At 41.1% G+C, this 16,861-nt stretch overlaps 1 long non-coding RNA gene across 1 annotated transcript in view; it reads right to left on the bottom strand.

Moving 5' to 3' along the window:
- Window positions 1-6,106: 6,106 nt before the first annotated feature.
- The window catches only part of LOC138924730 (uncharacterized), an 81,872-nt gene continuing 71,117 nt past the window's right edge, over window positions 6,107-16,861 (bottom strand). Inside the window, exon 4 of the long non-coding RNA XR_011439833.1 lies at window positions 6,107-6,249. This is a non-coding gene — a long non-coding RNA (uncharacterized lncRNA). The remainder of the gene's footprint in view (window positions 6,250-16,861) is intronic.

The raw sequence follows: 16,861 nt of genomic DNA, 5'->3' as shown, positions 1-16,861 counted from the left end.
GAGATTCTTGCCTACTTTTAATTAAGGAATACACAAAGGAAGTATAGTTGTGACCAGTAACACACCTGATTAGCTTTGTGACCTAAGGAAAGTGACCCCATTTCTCTATTCAATTTTCTATTTTATAGGCTCATTGTGAGGATCCCATGAAAAAATTGAAATGAATTAGTCAATACCTCCAACCTCATAGAGTGTGACAAGGAGTAAACTTGCCACATTTTGCCATAGGTCTGAATGTAGACAAGAAACTTAGTGGTTCAGAGCAAGATCACTCCAGTAACGCAAACAGCAAGAGCATCACCATTGTTGCATCAGTTTGCCTACCCTCACGTCCACAGGACAGCAGAGTGGACCTCGATGGATGCTACACATGCAGTGGATTTACGTGCAGCTAAAAAATCCAGAGCTTAAGGAACCCCCTGCTTTTATAGCAAGGAGTAAGCAAGCCACATACGTAAAGAATCCTGAGAAATTACTGAAAAGCGCTAAAAGAGAAGTAAGCACCTTACGATTTTGATAAAATCAATATGAATTTAGGAGCACAAAAGGCCCACGGAGGACTGACTCACAACAGAAAGTACATTGAAAAACATAAAGCATCATTACCCAGGAGAAATGAAAATATATGTCCACACAAAAATGAGTAAATATATGTTCATAGCAGCATTATTTATAATGCCAAAAAGCAGAAAGAACTCAAATGTCTATCAACTGAAGGATGAATAAACAAAAGATGGTATATATGTGAAACAAAATATTACTCAGCAATAAAAAGATTAAAGTATTGATACGTGCTACACATGGATGGAACTTGAGAACATTATGCTAAGTAAAAAAAGCCAGTCACAAAAGGTCAGATATTGAAATGATTCTATCAAATGTCCAGAATAACTAAATATACAGAGATAGGAAGTAGAAAGTGATTGCCTAGATCTGGGAGTTGGGAGAGATTGGGAATGGTGAATGACTGTTAGTAGATATAGAATTTCTTTTTTGGGGTGATGAAAAATGTTCGAAAATCAGATTGGGGTGACAATTGGATAGCTTCGTGTATAAAAGTAATCACTAACTTGTAGTCTTTAAATGAGTGGATTTTATGCTATGTGAATTACACCTTAAAAAAAGTTTCTATTTTTAAAGGAACAGTTAAAGTACAGAGGGTGTTAAGTTGTGTCAACACAATACTATCACCACTCAATTATAAGATATTGCAAGAGAAGCTAGGAACTATATTTCCTGGAATCTCTTTCCCCCTTCAATTCCTGATGAGAACTGGCCAATGATCGGCTCCTCAGTGAGATTTGGAAGGTGGAAGAAGAGAGGTCATTATTTTCCAGGGGCAGTTGCAGCCAGATCATAGGCAAATGTGAGAATCACGGGGAGTCCTTGGGAATGGCCAGCTTTAGTGCGACAGTTTTGTTACCAAACCAAAGTGGATTTGCTCCTTGGTGAGTTGAAATCAAAACCTTCACCAGAAGTAGTTGTCGTACAGAGTACAATTTATTTGCAGCAAATAGGGAGACCACAGAGAATTATTTCCCAAACCATGGTTCCCTGAGCAAGGAAAAGCAAAGGCCTTTTATTTCGGATGAGGAATGAATATTCAAAAGGGAGAGGAGGTATTCACTTGTCCAGGCTCAGTTTGAAAACATGCTTCCACACATCGTGTGTTACGGTAATAAGGCCTAAGCTCCTCCTGGGGTGGAGATCTTAACATTAAAATGAAGCACAGGAACTTTTGGGTGCTTCCAACCCATCTGTGCAGATGTCTTGGGGTCCGGTTTGGACTGGTTCAGTATGGTTGGTGATTGGATCTCTTAACATAACTAAAAAACACATTTGAGAAACAATTAAATGCTTTCAAATCCTCCTTTGAGTTACTCAGGGCAGCCAGTTGGTGATAAAAATCCCTCCTCTAATTTTATCCTGCTCCTCATCCTGGAGGGCACAGGGCAAATGCTTCCTGCTGAGCATGGGCATTGTCAGTAGAAGAGCAGAATTTTTCCCCAGATGACTTGAGATAGGTTTGTGGATCACTCAGTATTGCCTTGAGTTGCTAGTATCCTTGTGTAACAAGCATCTGTAACTTTACAGCTTCGGTGCACAAACTGTACCAGGCGTTTAACTATGCAGGCTCCAACGAGCAAGAGAAGGATAGCCATTGAGAGGCTCAAGAGTGGGAGGAACCAAGTTAAGATGGGAAGGGCTTGTTTGACTCTATTCCAGATTTTTTCTGTGAGGTCTGGAGGGCTTTTTTCTGTTGGCCAAGCGGCCTTTTCCAGTAAGCTGGTTGCACTTTCTTCTATAGTACCACTAGTATTAGCATACAGATAGCAAGTCATGTTAGCTAAGGCACAGACTCCTCCTGGTCTGTCAAAAGATAATCCAAGGCAATTCAAACACCTTAAAGTCCAGATTCACTGGCTCTCACGGCCACCGTAGCAGTGACTTCTTTGATAGTGACTGTATTATAAATGGTTCCTCCAGCCAAAGCCACTAGTGACCCAATCAGGGACATTACCCCAGCACTAAGGAGCTATGCTGTCCTCTTGTTCATTCCTCCTTTGATTTGTGGAGGTGCTAAGGGTGTGGTTATAAACCTGTATATATTTAGGATCTGGGCATTCCTATCGCACTCTCCAGATTCCACCAGCCCTTTTATAATCTAGACACTGGGTTGCCCATCCTCCTCTGCTGGACCCAGTCTTGCTGCCCAGCAACATACAGCCTCCTTGTAAGCATACCATGCCTAAATGGTATGGGGTTGGTTAGGATTCAGAGCAGAGCCTGGGGTGGATTGCCAGTCATTCAAAGGTTGACAGTCATTGGGATTTACTAACCTATATGGTGTCAAAACAAGAGACTCAAATCAGAGAGTGGCTCGCAGGAAAGCTCAATGTCATCAATCGTCTGCATTGATCTCTCTTGGTGTTCAGGCATAGGTCCCTTTTTTACCCATATGCGGTGGATCTGAGGGGTGACTCCTTCTAATTTTAGAGAAGAGTGAGTGGTTAGTAACACCAAGTGAGGCTCTACTCAAAGAGGATTTAGCTGATCTTGCTCTTCCAAATTCTAAGATAGACACAATCTCCCCGCTAATATGGGCGGAGCTTGACCTCCCTAGGCAAGGGAAGACAGAAGTTTCCATATGTATTGAGTGCATCTGCCACTCACTTCAGATTGATGATGTGTTTGATTGTCACGGAACCCTCTGGGTTTGTGAGTGAATCTGAGTCTTTAGGGAATGGCCTCCCATAGGTCATTTCAAAGGGACTAAGCTTCAGTTTGCCTTTTGGAGCTGCCCTTATCCTAGCAAGGGCTATAGGTAGTAAGTTTAACCAATTTTTTTGTGCTTCTTGGTACAGATTAGCCAAAGTTTTCTTTAGAGTTTGATTTGGCCATTCAGTTTTTCCAGAGGACTGTGTTCCTCATGCAGCATGTAGACACCATTTAATTTTTAAAACTCTGGCTACTTCAGAGGTTCTCTTTGATATAAAGCTTGGCAATCGTCACTCTGAATTGATCTAGGGAACCCCAAATGGGAAATTATCTCTTTTTTTTTTTTTTGAGGAAGATTAGCCCTGAGCTAACATCCACTGCCAATCCTCCTCTTTTTGCTGAGGAAGATTGGACCTGAGCTAACATCGTTGCCCATCTCCCTCTACCTTTGTCTGTGGAATGCCTGCCATAGCGTGGCTTGAGTAGCAGTGCCTAGGTCCGTGCCTGGGATCCGAACTGGCAAACTACCAAAGCAGAGCGTGTGAACTTAACTGCTGTGCCAGCTGGCCAGCCCTAGGGAATTAGCTCTTTTAACAACACCTTTGTTACCTCATTCGCCCTTTCCTACCTACAAGGAAAAGTTTCAGTTCATCCAGTAAATGTATACATAAACACCAAGAGGTAGTTTTATTCCCTGGGGGCTGTAGGCATAATAGTAAAATCAACTTGCCAATCTTTCCCCAGTAAAGTTCCCTGAATTTGAGTTGCTCTCTCCAAGGGAGGTATAGGATGTCTGGTACATTGTTCCTCTGGCAATAAACACTGTTCAATTTTTTTAAAAAAAATACATTCTTTTATACCTGGACTGCTTATGACCTTTGTCAGCCATGGGTATGGGTCTCTCTCCCATAATGGGTAGAATCATGAGCACTTTTACAGAGTCCCCAAGCTGTTTGTCTGAGTACCCAAATCTTCCCTCATTGGTTTATCATCTAGCCCTCAGCTATTGGGAACCACTGATAACTCTTTGTAGTGGCTTCCTTTACTTTATCAGGGGAATGCACTGGTGTAAATTCATAGCTTCCTTGATTGAGAGGCAGGTGGCAGCTATAGCTCTCAAGTGTGGATGCCATCCTTTCACCATGGTGTCTAGCTGCTTTGAGAAAGAGGCTACCACTTTTTTAGGTGTCCCAACATTTGGATTAGCACTCCTATAACTACTCCCTGTCTCTCATGAACATATAGGTCAAATGTTTTGCTCAGGTCTGGTAAGGCCGATGTAGGTGCTTCCATTAGCAAGTCTTGAATCGTAATGAAAGCTGGGTCACATAGCTTATCCCATTCAAAGTAGTCCATTTATGGAGCCTGTAGTTTATCCTAGAGAGACTTAGCAATTAATACAAAGTTAGGGATCCAAATGCAGCAAAATCCAGCCATCCCCAAGATCCTCACAGCTGCCTACAAGTTTTTGGTGGAGCAAGTTGACATATTACCATTTTTCTCTCTTGAGGAAGGGCATGTTGTCCCCTTGAAATTATAGAAACCAAATATTTTACAGTCTCTTTAGAGATTTGTGGCTCCCTTTAGACACTTTATATCCTTTACTGGCTGAGATGTTCAATATCGTTACAGTGTTTTCATCAGAGATTTCCTTAGTAGGGCTGGCTGTTACGATATCATCTACATACTATAACACAGGACTCTGTTCTAATTTTAATTCCCTTAAATCCCAGCGTAGGACTTCCCCAAAGATAAGAACAGAGTTTTTGAACCCTTGGGGTAAGACAGTCCAGCAGTTCTATTGCTTCTGGTGGAAGTTTTCATCCTCCCATCCAAAGGCAAATATCTCCTGGGACTTGGGATCCAATGGGATGCAGAAAAGGAACTTTTAAATCCAGTACTGTATAGAACCTGCTGTCCCTAGGGAGATTAACTAGCAGGGTCTAAGGATTCGGTAGTACAAGATGTACGTCTCAGGTTGCTTCATTGACAGCCCTAAGATCTTGAACAAATCTATATTCCCCGGTTCTCAGCATCTTAATGAGTGAAAATAGAGTGCTTATGGGAACCTACATGGCCTGATCAATCCCTGTTCTAAAAGCCTATTGATTACAGGAAAGACTCCTCTTATGGCTTCTGGCTTCAAGGGGTTACTGTTTTACCCGGGGCCAGAGATCTAGCTGCTTCAATTTTACCTTTACTGACATGGCACTGGCTCCTTGTCCCACCTGTCTTTGTGCCCATACTTCTGAGTTAACTCAGCTTGAAACATGTTGGGGTATCTCTTCCTTCTCAGGTGATGGTGTATCCTGTAACATGGCCATGAGCTCAACTCCCTGACTTTTAGGGACTTGGATCTCTATTTTATCTTGTTCCCAGTTTATTGAGGCCCCAAACTTAGACAGTATGTCCCTCCCTAGCAGGGGAACGGGTCATTCTGATACATGCAGCAAAGAATGCTCCAGCATTTTGGATCCCATGTCACAGCTCAGGGGCTCCAGAAACCTTTGGGTCTCTCCTTTTCCTGATACTCCTTTTATGTAACACTTTTTTTTTCTAGAAAGATTTCCCTTTTGGGTGTTCAACACCAAAATTATGGCTCCAATATTGAGCAAGAATTCAACATGCTCTCCTCCCATTGCCAGGCCACCTGAGGCTCCTCAGATGAGATGAGGATTTGGTTGCCTTGAGCCAACTGGGTACCCCCACAGCCCCATCACATTTCATCTGCAGTCAAGGGAAGTTGCCATGGCTCAGTCCTCTTCTATCCTTTTCCTCTCTGGGGATGGTTCAATCCCTCTGCCAGTGCCCTTCCTGTTTGCAATACACATACTGATTATCCTCCAACTTTGTTGGTAGCCTTCTGGTCCCTCAGTGGAGGACTCACCCATGGCATCTTCTTCTTCTCCCTTGGGTTACCTTGAGCAGTCTGGAGGGCCACAGTGAACAGGGCAGCTTGCCTTTTCATCTTCTTGTCTTCTCTTTCATCCTCAGTTACATCCTGGTTGTTGAATACTCTACAGGCAGCCTCTAGTAACAGAGCAGAACTAGTATCAGGACCTATAGCCAACTTTTCGAGCTTCCTGCGGAAGTCTGGAGAACTTTGAGATATGAAATAGGTGTTAAGAACCACTGTACTACCCTGGGCCTCAGGGTCCCAGTTTGTATATTGCCTGAGACAGTCCTGCAGCCTCAGTAAAAAGGTGGAGCAGTTTTCCTTAGAGCCTTGTTGGACCTCTCTCAATTCAGACCAGTTAATGGGTGGCTGGCTTACCATTTGTGTGGCTTTCAAAAGCAGACCCCGAAATTCTCCTAGCTTCTCTTGGTCATCAGGGTCATTGGGATTCCTAGAGTCAGTCCCGGGCACAGCCTGTTCACTGGGCCTGCAAATTTCTGACCCAGGGACATATTCATTAGCTGCTTCTTCCTTGGCTTTTAACAGAACAACTGACTTTTCCTCGGCTGCAAGGAGGGTAATTAACAGGCTTTGATTCTGTCCAGGTTGGATTGTGTATGGAGAGGATTCCATTTGTTAGGTGTATGAGTTCCTCTGGGTCAGCCCTCAGTCATTTAGTGTGTGCCTTCCGATTGTATAAATCAGAGATGGAAAAGGGGACGTGTAGCAGGGTGGTCAGGCTGCGTTACAAAGAAGATCATCTGCTCTTGGGTTAATGAGGAATACTCAAAAGCCTTCCAGTTCTGAGAGATGCATCCTAACAGGCTCTCTTTTGGGGTGGAGCTTCCCCCACCTCATGTTCTAGTGTCTTTTCTATGGTCCATTTCCAACCACCCAGGGGCAACTTATAATGGTTAGTGGTAATGCAGATACCATGAGATTTTGCCCAGAGGAAATTTAGCACCCTAGTAGCCTGAAAACAGCCCCAAGCCAAGTAAAAGCTGCTGTTTAGGCATTCAAACAAATCTAGAAGGTCAAGTACCAGGGGTTGAGAGCCATCTATAAGGAAAGCCTCTCAAATTCTTGCTCCATCAGGCAGTCCCAAAGAAGTAGACTGGGCAGAGTGTCAGGAGAGGCCTAAGGCATAAGATTTCAGACTGAATTTCTTGCTTTAGGAAAAGAAAGAGCTCAGTTGTGAGATTTTTCTGTTGACTGGGGAAAAGGCTTAGGTAGAGGTTCCTCCCTTTTGTTCGCCAAATCTTGCAAGTGGATGACTAAGGAGACAAAAGTACCCCACTGAGACCTGAGGAAGTGTTGTGAGAGGGAAAGGGAGACCAGTGGAAATCCTTTAGCAGAGAGTGAAGGGGAAAATAAAACTGATGCATGCTGGGTTTCACCCAGGGACCACCAATAACAAAGGCAAGGAAAAGAAAGAGACCTACGCGTCCAGACAGCCAGAATGGCAGAGGGACTGTAGATAACAAGATCAATGTCGGGCGTCCCCAACCAAAAGACACAAACTCAGAAACTCCAGAAGGGCCTCAAACACACACAAGACAGACTCAGTGACTCCAGAAAGGACTCAAACCCACAGCTCATCACTCCAGGACTTGAACCTTCAGAAAAGACAAGTCAAGGGTTCGATCACTCCCATTCCACCAGACCCAAAGCATTGGGCTTCTCCAATGGCCAAGCCATGTAATCCCTTAATTCCTTAAGTCAAGTTTAAGCAGACTTTGTGAGACAATTTACAGAAATAACTCTTATAGCTGTGTCATGGTGTTGGTTCCACTTACTTCTATAGAGAGATCCTCTGAGAAGATGCTCAGTGTAGCCGCTGGGTCTCCCAATGGGGCAGCGACATCAAGTCAGCAGCACAAACACCAAGAAGAGAGCCCTTGTGAGGTTCAATACCCCAACCCCCGTAGCATGAATGGGTTAGCTCCCGCCCACTGCTCCATACATTGGAAACCAGGTGGCAGGAGGACCAGAACCTCAGAGGGACAGAAGCGCCTTTGTGGAAACCAAATTTTATCAAACCAAAGTGCGTTTGCTTCTTGGTGAGTTGAAATCAAAGCCTTCGCCAGAAGTAGTTGTCATACACAGTACAATCTATTTACAGCAAATAAGGACATGACAGGGAATTATTTCCAAAGCTGTGGCTCCCTGGGCAAGGGAAAGCAGGTGCCTTTTATTTCAGATGGGGAGTGAATATTCAAAAGGGAGAGGTGAGTATTCACTTGCACAGGCACAGTTTAAAAACATACTTCCACATACATTGCACATTATTGTAATAAGGCCCAAGTTCCTCTTGGGGCAGAGATCTTAACATTAAAATGAAGAAAAGGTACCTCTTGGGCACTTCTCGGCCCATCTACACGGGCATCACTCTTGTCGTGGGGTTTGGACCAGTTCAGATGGTTGGTGATTCCATCTGTTAGTGTAACTGAAAAACACCTTTGAGAAACAATTAAATGCTTTCAAAACTTCCTTTGAGTTACTTACGGCACTTAGTCAGTGGCAGTTTGAGGTGATCTATGGCAGCTTCCCCGACCTTCACCTCTAGCCTTCCCACAGTAGTAAAAGCCTCTACTCCTATTTTAAAACTTCTCATTCTCGTAATACATAGAATGGTTTCTGTTTTCCTGGCTCAAGTGTGACTCAACCACTTTTGGGTTCAGGCAAACAGAAATTCAAAGATGGAAATTTGCAATTCAATCTCTGATTTTATTAAGTTTACAAGCATTTCTCTACCACTTTGGTCAAAATGATCAAAGTATTTGTACATAGAAACCTGTGTTCACCCCTGCTCTCTCTGTGGTCTGGAAGTCAAGCAGCTTGGGGGTGAATGGCCCAAATCCCAGCAGTAGGTCCTGATTCCGTAATGTCTTCCTGTTACTCTCATTGTCCTTGCCTCAGTGATAGACTTTGGTTGCATGCTTGTCCTAAACCAAAACCAGTCACTGCACGGCATTCTCCTGGCCTCAGTTATCGGTTCAGGGAGCAGCATTTCATCCTGTTGGTTCAGCAGAGAGGAGCCCAGAAGTTCTGTTTGATGCTTGCTGAAGCACGGGTATAGGCTTCATGCAGATGTAAGGACTGAGGACTGGGGATGTTATGGCCATTTGAGACACATAGGTAGCAGTCTAAGCTCAAAACCAACATAGAAAGGAGTGTGGGGTCCCAAGAACTGCAGTAAATGAAGCCAGAGTCCTGACGTAAACATATTTAAACCTCCTCTACTTTGGGATGTGTGTCAGCTACACAGGGTTATATATCTTCTTCATGTGTTATTGCTAAGGACTATTTGAGCTACTTTTTCTATTCCTTGCCATTAGATACAACCCCATTCATGCCTAAAAGAGGTCCAGGAAAGCCATACCATGTAAAGAGGAAACTATGACTGTATGCCCATTTTTAATTATCTCATAAAGCTTTGAGTGAAAAAAGGAACGAAAAGTAATGGAGATTAAATTCAAATTCACATTCCAAATCACTCTGGCAGAGTAATGAGTGATAATCAATAATCAACTTCTCCCAGTGTGTTTATCCAATTCACTGCAACTTGCTAATCGAGAGGGACTGCTCTCTGTTAAAAATGTTTGGGTCTTGATATTCAGTCAGACTTAAGAATCTTCTCACTACAGGGAAAAATTAGGTAACGGAGACTCTGGGGCATATTGGAAAATAAAAGGAAGCTATTAAGTTGGTAATTTTATGCAGAAAGAAATCAAAGCACCAGCAGATAAAGAATAAGAAAAGAGTCAGACTTTCAGGAAGTGCCAAGCTGTCTCCTGCGATGCTTTTACATAACAAATACAACTTTTTTACTTATTCAACACTGTAGAGAGGAAGTACTGGGATGGCTATACACGAACCGAACATTGTAGAAAAGATTGTTTGGGGGGGAAGAGAGAACTTGCTGATAATGCAATACTTGCAAAACAAGCTTTTGCTATTTCCCTCTTGATACCACGTCTGTTCTCTACCAGGGCAATCATATCCAACAGTAATTGTCTAACAATTGTTCCATACTGAGAAAATACTTCTGATTACAGACATTAACACTTCTAGGCATTAACCCTCCTCACTGTGATTACCCTTGAGCTTATTCTCACAAATGAATTAATATGCTGATCGCTTGGACTAATACAACCAGCAAAAGGGTGATGAATTGCTTCGAAATCAGATAAAATAAAGCATGACATCATTTAATTAATGTCATGGAAGTGAGGGGTTGAGGCAGAAAGAAAACATTTCCACTGGGGCTATCTTCCCAGAATGGGGTATGAAGCAGGGGCAGGAAGCAGGGAAATGAGGACCAAACCCAGTGTAACTGAAAGCGTTTTTGTTTTCCAGCAGGTGGATTTGGGTACTCCAAGGTGCTATTAGAGACAGTGATACTTTTGTAGCTAATTGCCCAGAGCACAGGCAATTGTGTGCCCCAGTGCAACATCTTAGAAGGCAAAAGGGGCTTGTTTCTCCATTCTAGTGCTGAGAATAATCTGCCTTGTTAAATGGCTAACTTGAACCAAAAGGATAGTGTTAAAAAACAAAATTCATCAGAGTAAGTTTGAAGATCTAATCGGCTTTATTAGGCAATTCATGAATCGGGGAAGCATCTCATCTCACAGAAGAGTACCCAGAGGGGCTGTGCATGCAGAAGGCTTTTATGGGAAGGAGGGTGGGGCAAGGAAGTTATTGGGAAAAGAAAAGAAAGGGTTATTTTGGGCCAGGACATGTTTTTTAGGGGGAAAGGGACTGGCATGGGTTTGATCATGCAGATTGCCTCCGTAGTGGGACTCAGGAAATTCCAGATTGACTGTTTAAAGGGCACATTGCTGGGAGGGACTAAAGCTGCAACTAAATCTTGGTTTGCTGTCACAGGGGCCATTTTGGCTTGTTATTTCTTTTTTTAACAACACAAATATCAAAATTTTGGTTCTTAACTAGAAAATCAAACAAGCAAGTGAAAAACAAAGACGTGGAATAAAAGAAGTGCTACCTGAGTATGGTTAGGACACAAAATGAATTAACCTTCCTCACTCACATCCCACACTGTTGGGAGGCTTAGGAAGGGAACCAGGGGCTGGGTACCTGGAATTGAGTGCTCCTGATCAAGACTGAAAGGTAACTTGCTTCTGTAACTGTGAGGAGAGCAATCCGTCTTCCTGACTGTACCCCTGATGGTTAGTCCGCCCAACAGAAAGAGCTTTAGCAGAGCTGCTCAGAAATCAGTGGCATTTTATTGGATCATGGCTTGATTTCCTCCACTATCTTCTACTCATTTCCATCTTTGAAGAGCCCTGAACCAGCCAGCTAGGGATTTTTAAAGGAGACACATGCTTGATTTAAGGTGGCTTCTGAAGAGGAGCAAAATATGACATGCCAAAATATGGCTTTTTGGCATAGGGATTATTTTGAACTCTTATTTTTAAGAAACAGCAGAAACAGAGAAGTTCTGAAAACTGAGTAGAAGCTACCCTTTTGTAAGAGAAATTTACTTGTATAAGAGAAATCTCCATTTGTAAGGAGGTCACCCCCTCTGTACCAGGAAGGGAAGGATGACAATCTCTAGAAACTTTTATCAGTGGGGAAGGCAAGGATGTAAGCCTGCATAACAATCATACACTTTCTACTCCACTTTTCCTGGTTACCTCCCACAACTGGCTTCCCCAGTCCACCCAAGGCTCTTCTTTTGTCTTTAGCTGGAGATGGTACTTAAGGTAACAGCTTGGGCCATTTCTGAGAGCCATTTCAGTTTTCCTGGGTATCTCCCATGTATACAGGAGGTATACACATTACTACTTCTGCTTGTTTTCCTCCTGTTAATCTGCATTTTATTACAGAGGGGTCTGAGCCAGAACCTAGAAGGGTAGAAGGAAAATTATTTTTTCTACTCTACACTTTCTTCATTAACTTTATGTAGAATTTTAAAGCTATCTTTGAGATATAAAACCGATATATACCTTTTAAAAGTCCCATTGACAATAAGAGAAATTAAACACTTGAGACATTTGAGTTATAATTTTATATTCTTATATTTTTACAGAAAAAACAAATCTTGTTCATGTTTTTATTACATAACAGTAAGCAAAGACTCGTTGAGATTTTTGTTGCCTTCATTTGTCCTTTTATTGAGTAACAATGCATAACTTTGCAAACAGCAGGTTCTCAGCAATGCCTGTTACCTAATTAAACTTATATACAGCATCTGAGGGTGGAAGCTCAGTAACCCTACAGTCTGGTTTGGATCTCAGGGCCCTGCTGTGTGACTTTAGGCAACCTGTCTGACTCTGCATTTCCTCGACTGTAAACTGAGCTCAATAACATACTCATAAACTTGTGTAAGAATTCGATGTAGGAAACATATAAAGTAGCTTGTACTCAATAAATATTGATTTTTCTTCTCATCAATTTTTGAAATTGCCAACATTTATTGTTAGCACGATTCTATTAGTTCAACATGTTGATCCATTCAATGCACACTCACTCCTATACCCACATACACCTCACTCCCTAAAGTCTCTGTGTTCCCATGCTTATCCATTTTCAAACATTTTTTTGCCTAATGGTGAGAATAAACATCTTAAAATATAAACAGGATTTGTCATATTCCCTCCTTAATACCCTTCAATAATCTGACTTTACATTTAAACTGAAATCCAAACTTGTTTCCTTGCCTATGTTCTTGGACTTCTACCTCCCTGATTCATCTACACTGCTTTCTATCAAACTCTTTCTAGTCAACGATTAAAGAAAACGTTAAGGCTAAGAGACCAAAGAATGGGCACAGAGTGGACAAGTTTTACTGCCCAGCAAGGAGCCCAGTTTAGCATAGAATTTTGGCACTGGGTGAGGAGGTTGGATGAGGGGAAAACGAATAGGTCTTTTAAAGCCAAAAAGATCATTTTGAGTCCATCTGAGGAAAGCAAAGCCCCTAGCACTGCAGTTCCATCTGGGCTTGTTAGTTTAAGAGAGCGCCGGAGGGCCACGGGGTTTATGCTGATCATGTGGAGACCACATCCAGGATGCTGGTGTCCCCCTGCCTCTGTTAAGAAAGTGCCACGCCAGAGTCAGAATGATGGCGCCCAGTCAGATCTGCTCCACAGTCCACACTGGACGGCCAGGTCAGAGTTTGCCATGGCACAACCGGCCTTCTTTGGAAACAAACATACCAGCTTCAGAGCTTTGCACATGCTCTTCCGCTGCATGGAGCATTCTTCTGCTCTTCGCATAACTCTCTACTTCTCTTTGTTCAGGTCTTACCTCAAATGTTACCTCTTCAAGGAGGTCTTTTCTGACCACCCCTTCAACCTCTAGTATCATTTTCTACCTCAGCTCATTTTTCTTCATTGTACTTGTAAAAATTTGTAAATATTCTACTTTTTTACTTATGTATATATGTGTTATGCAGGCATGTGTGTGAGCATCTATCTGTCTATCTATTAATCTCAGTACCCTATTAGACTGTAAGCTGCATATGGGAAGCGAGCTGCAATAGAAGGTGAATAGGATTTTTTTTCACCTCATTTTCTTTAATTCAACATGTAAAAGGAAAGCCATGAGGCCTAAACGGGTGCCAAAAAACCTGCTTATATTTAATTCATAGATATTACACAAAGATGCCACTCACATTTTTCAGGGGTATTACCAGTGAATCAAAATGAATATTCCTTCAGTAAAAAGGCTAAAACTTCATTTTTGTATGCATAGTGTTAATATTCATATATTTGTATGCAGTCAGCCTTGGGAGCAAGCAAATGTCCTCTAACTGCAATTTCAGAGTGGTCAAGGTAACAGACCTTTTTCATTAAGTACTTCCAAATTTCTAATCTATCCATGAACATGAAAAATCTGTGCTAATTAAAGCCTGTCATTGAGGCCAATAGTGCAGAGAGGACCCGGGGGCTCCTAGGATGGAAGGGAACAGACTCTGCATTGAATGTAACCGGGATTCTCTGTCCCACCATGCAAGACATTGCTTCCTTCTGGTTTTGTGACCTGATTCATGAGTAACTGTTAAAGTATTCAACAGGATTTTCACCTTGTAAAATGTTGATCAATTTTTGTAGCTAGGAAAAGGGAAACTACCCAATGTAGAGAACATTTGCTAGACAAATTTAATGGGTTAAATCTCTATCTCTTTTACCTCATCCTCTCATGTGCCTCCAGGATTTTAAACTCAAATGTCTTCAGAGTTCTGGAAGAGTGACTTTATTTTTTATTGGCAGCTGAGCTGTGCAGAATGAAGATCTCTGAGCTAGCTAAAGTGGGTAGCCACTGTCAGTTCCAGCGAATTCTTGTCATACAAAAATGAATTCGTGAATGCAGTTTTGTGAAATTTTCCAATTTTTCAAGACAAGTCAGATATCAAGATTTTTCAAAAATTATATGTATGTATTATAAATAATGTATATAATGTATATATACACTGTAAATATGTATGTATATAAACACATAAAGTATATGTTTATAAAAGTATGTAATGTATATAAATATATGTATATGTATTATATACATAATACTACTAACTAATTAAAAAATTTTTAAAACATTGTGTGGACAAACAACATGAGTCTGCAGGCTAAGTGCTCTCTACCAGCACGTGGTTTCAGCACTAAGAGTGTTTCATCCTCTAATGCAGTTCTATTCATTCGAAGTATCTGTGAGCAACACATGTAATTTTAAATTTCCTAGTAGCCACCTTAAAAGAAGTAAAAAGAAAGAGGGGAAATTAATATAAATAATGTAGTGTATTTTACTTAGCCCAACACATATAAAATATAATCATGCTCCTCATAAAGACACTTCAGTCAACGACGGACCACATATAGAATGGTGGTCCCACGAGATTAATACCATATAGCCTAGGTGTGTAGTAGGTTATACTGTCTAGGTTTGTGTGTGTACACTCTTTGATGGTCACACAATGACAAAATTGCCTAACGACGCACTTCTCAGAACGTATTCCTGTCATTAAGCAATGCATGATTGCATTGTACTTTTACCACATAATCAGTATAAAAATTATCGATGGGAAATTTTACATTCTTTTAGTTACACGACATCTATGAAATATGGAATGTGTTTTACACTTACATCTCAATTTAGATACTAAATTTTCATTGGAAATATTTGATCTGCGTTTAGATTTCATAAAATGTACAAGTTTAAAAGTTTGATTCACATACTCAAATTTTTCCAAAAATCCCCAGTTTTCCAATAACTGAATTGAGTACCAGTTTTAAAACTAAAATTAAATTAGTTAAAGTTAAATGAAACTAAAAATTCAGTGTCCCAGTTGCCCTAGCCTCATTGACGTGCTCAATAGCTCCGGGGTACAGTTGACTGCCATACTGGACAGTGATGCTCCACAGCTCTCCCAGCACGCTTCAGCGTTTCCTAAAGGAGAGAAAAGTTAAATCCTAAGGGAGAGCGAGGCCACTGACTTCTCCATTTATACAGAAGAAAGCAACTCTCCAGGGCCTAGGTCATTTCCTTTTTGGTGGTCAGCGTGGGAAATCAAACATGGATGATGGACTCAATGAATTCTCTTTTGCCTTTGGAAATACACATCTTCAAAAGTCTGAATGATCCTATTTTAGTTTGTCTAAGATTTCCCCAACTCATCTTTCAATTGACTATATTTTAACTTAAAGATTACCCAATGCTTTTGATTATTAAAACAATATTGCATTATGTGATATTACATGTAGGTACATGCAAACCCTTAAAAATTGAACACTACACCAACGGTTCCCCCAAATACCCAACTCCACTACCAGAGATAAGTTTCATAGACATTTTGATGTGTACCCTTTCAAACTACACACACATACAGACACACACAAACACATGGCCACACACAGTTATTTATATATTTCAGTGACTATCTATATCTACCTTAATAGGGAGGATTAAAAGCTGCTTTTAATAGCTGACTGTATTTGCGTTGGATTCTCCGGAAATTCAGCAGAATTTTCTTTTAGAGAATGACCCTTTTATTACGTAAAATCTTGATGGAATGCTTTTTAATGGGAAAGTTTCAGGCATTTAGATATAGTCTGAAATGAGAGGCCTATTACAAAAAAGTTAAATTGATTTGCCTTATATAGTAGAGGAATATTAAGATTTTGGGTCTTTCTCTGGCGAGCAGCAGTTTAGAGATCAGGAACTGACAGAACAGTGAGTTACAGAAAGTAGTTCCTAAAGAGAGAAGCCTGGCAGAGAAAAGGACAGAACAGATAAGAAATGTCCTGTGGCATAGATGACCTAGGGGTTTAGAATTGGTATGTGTATCATTAAATATTAATCTGTTGCCTGTTGTGCGCCATACTGTCATCTTCTTTAGAAATTCCCAAGCAAAAGTCTTGGAGAATACGCAATAGCTATAAGTTGTTTTCTGGCAGCATGGGTTATAGAAATGAACCATCTCAGGATGTAAGACCATAATAGGAATCAAGAAGCCTGTAGAATGAGGATAAAAATGTCAACTTCTTGATAATCCTAGAAGTATTGGGTAAAGAACTTGACTACCCAAATAATTGGGGTGGGCTTCAGTAAGTTTATTTAAATTAAAAAAAAAAAAAAAGATTACCTTAGAGAACTGTGTGACATTCAGGTAGCAGATATTTGAATCACATATTGATGTGAGTATGTGTCCATACGCATGTTTGAATTGTGTAAGTTTTTACAAGTTTCATATTATGCAAAATGGTTAATCACATCCTCTCTCTCATTCTC

This window comes from Equus caballus, chromosome 6, assembly GCF_041296265.1.
Source record: "Equus caballus isolate H_3958 breed thoroughbred chromosome 6, TB-T2T, whole genome shotgun sequence".
In the NCBI taxonomy this organism is placed as follows: Eukaryota; Metazoa; Chordata; class Mammalia; order Perissodactyla; family Equidae; genus Equus; species Equus caballus.
Note: the sequence above shows the minus strand (reverse complement) of the source record. Positions and strands in the feature narration are given on the sequence as shown.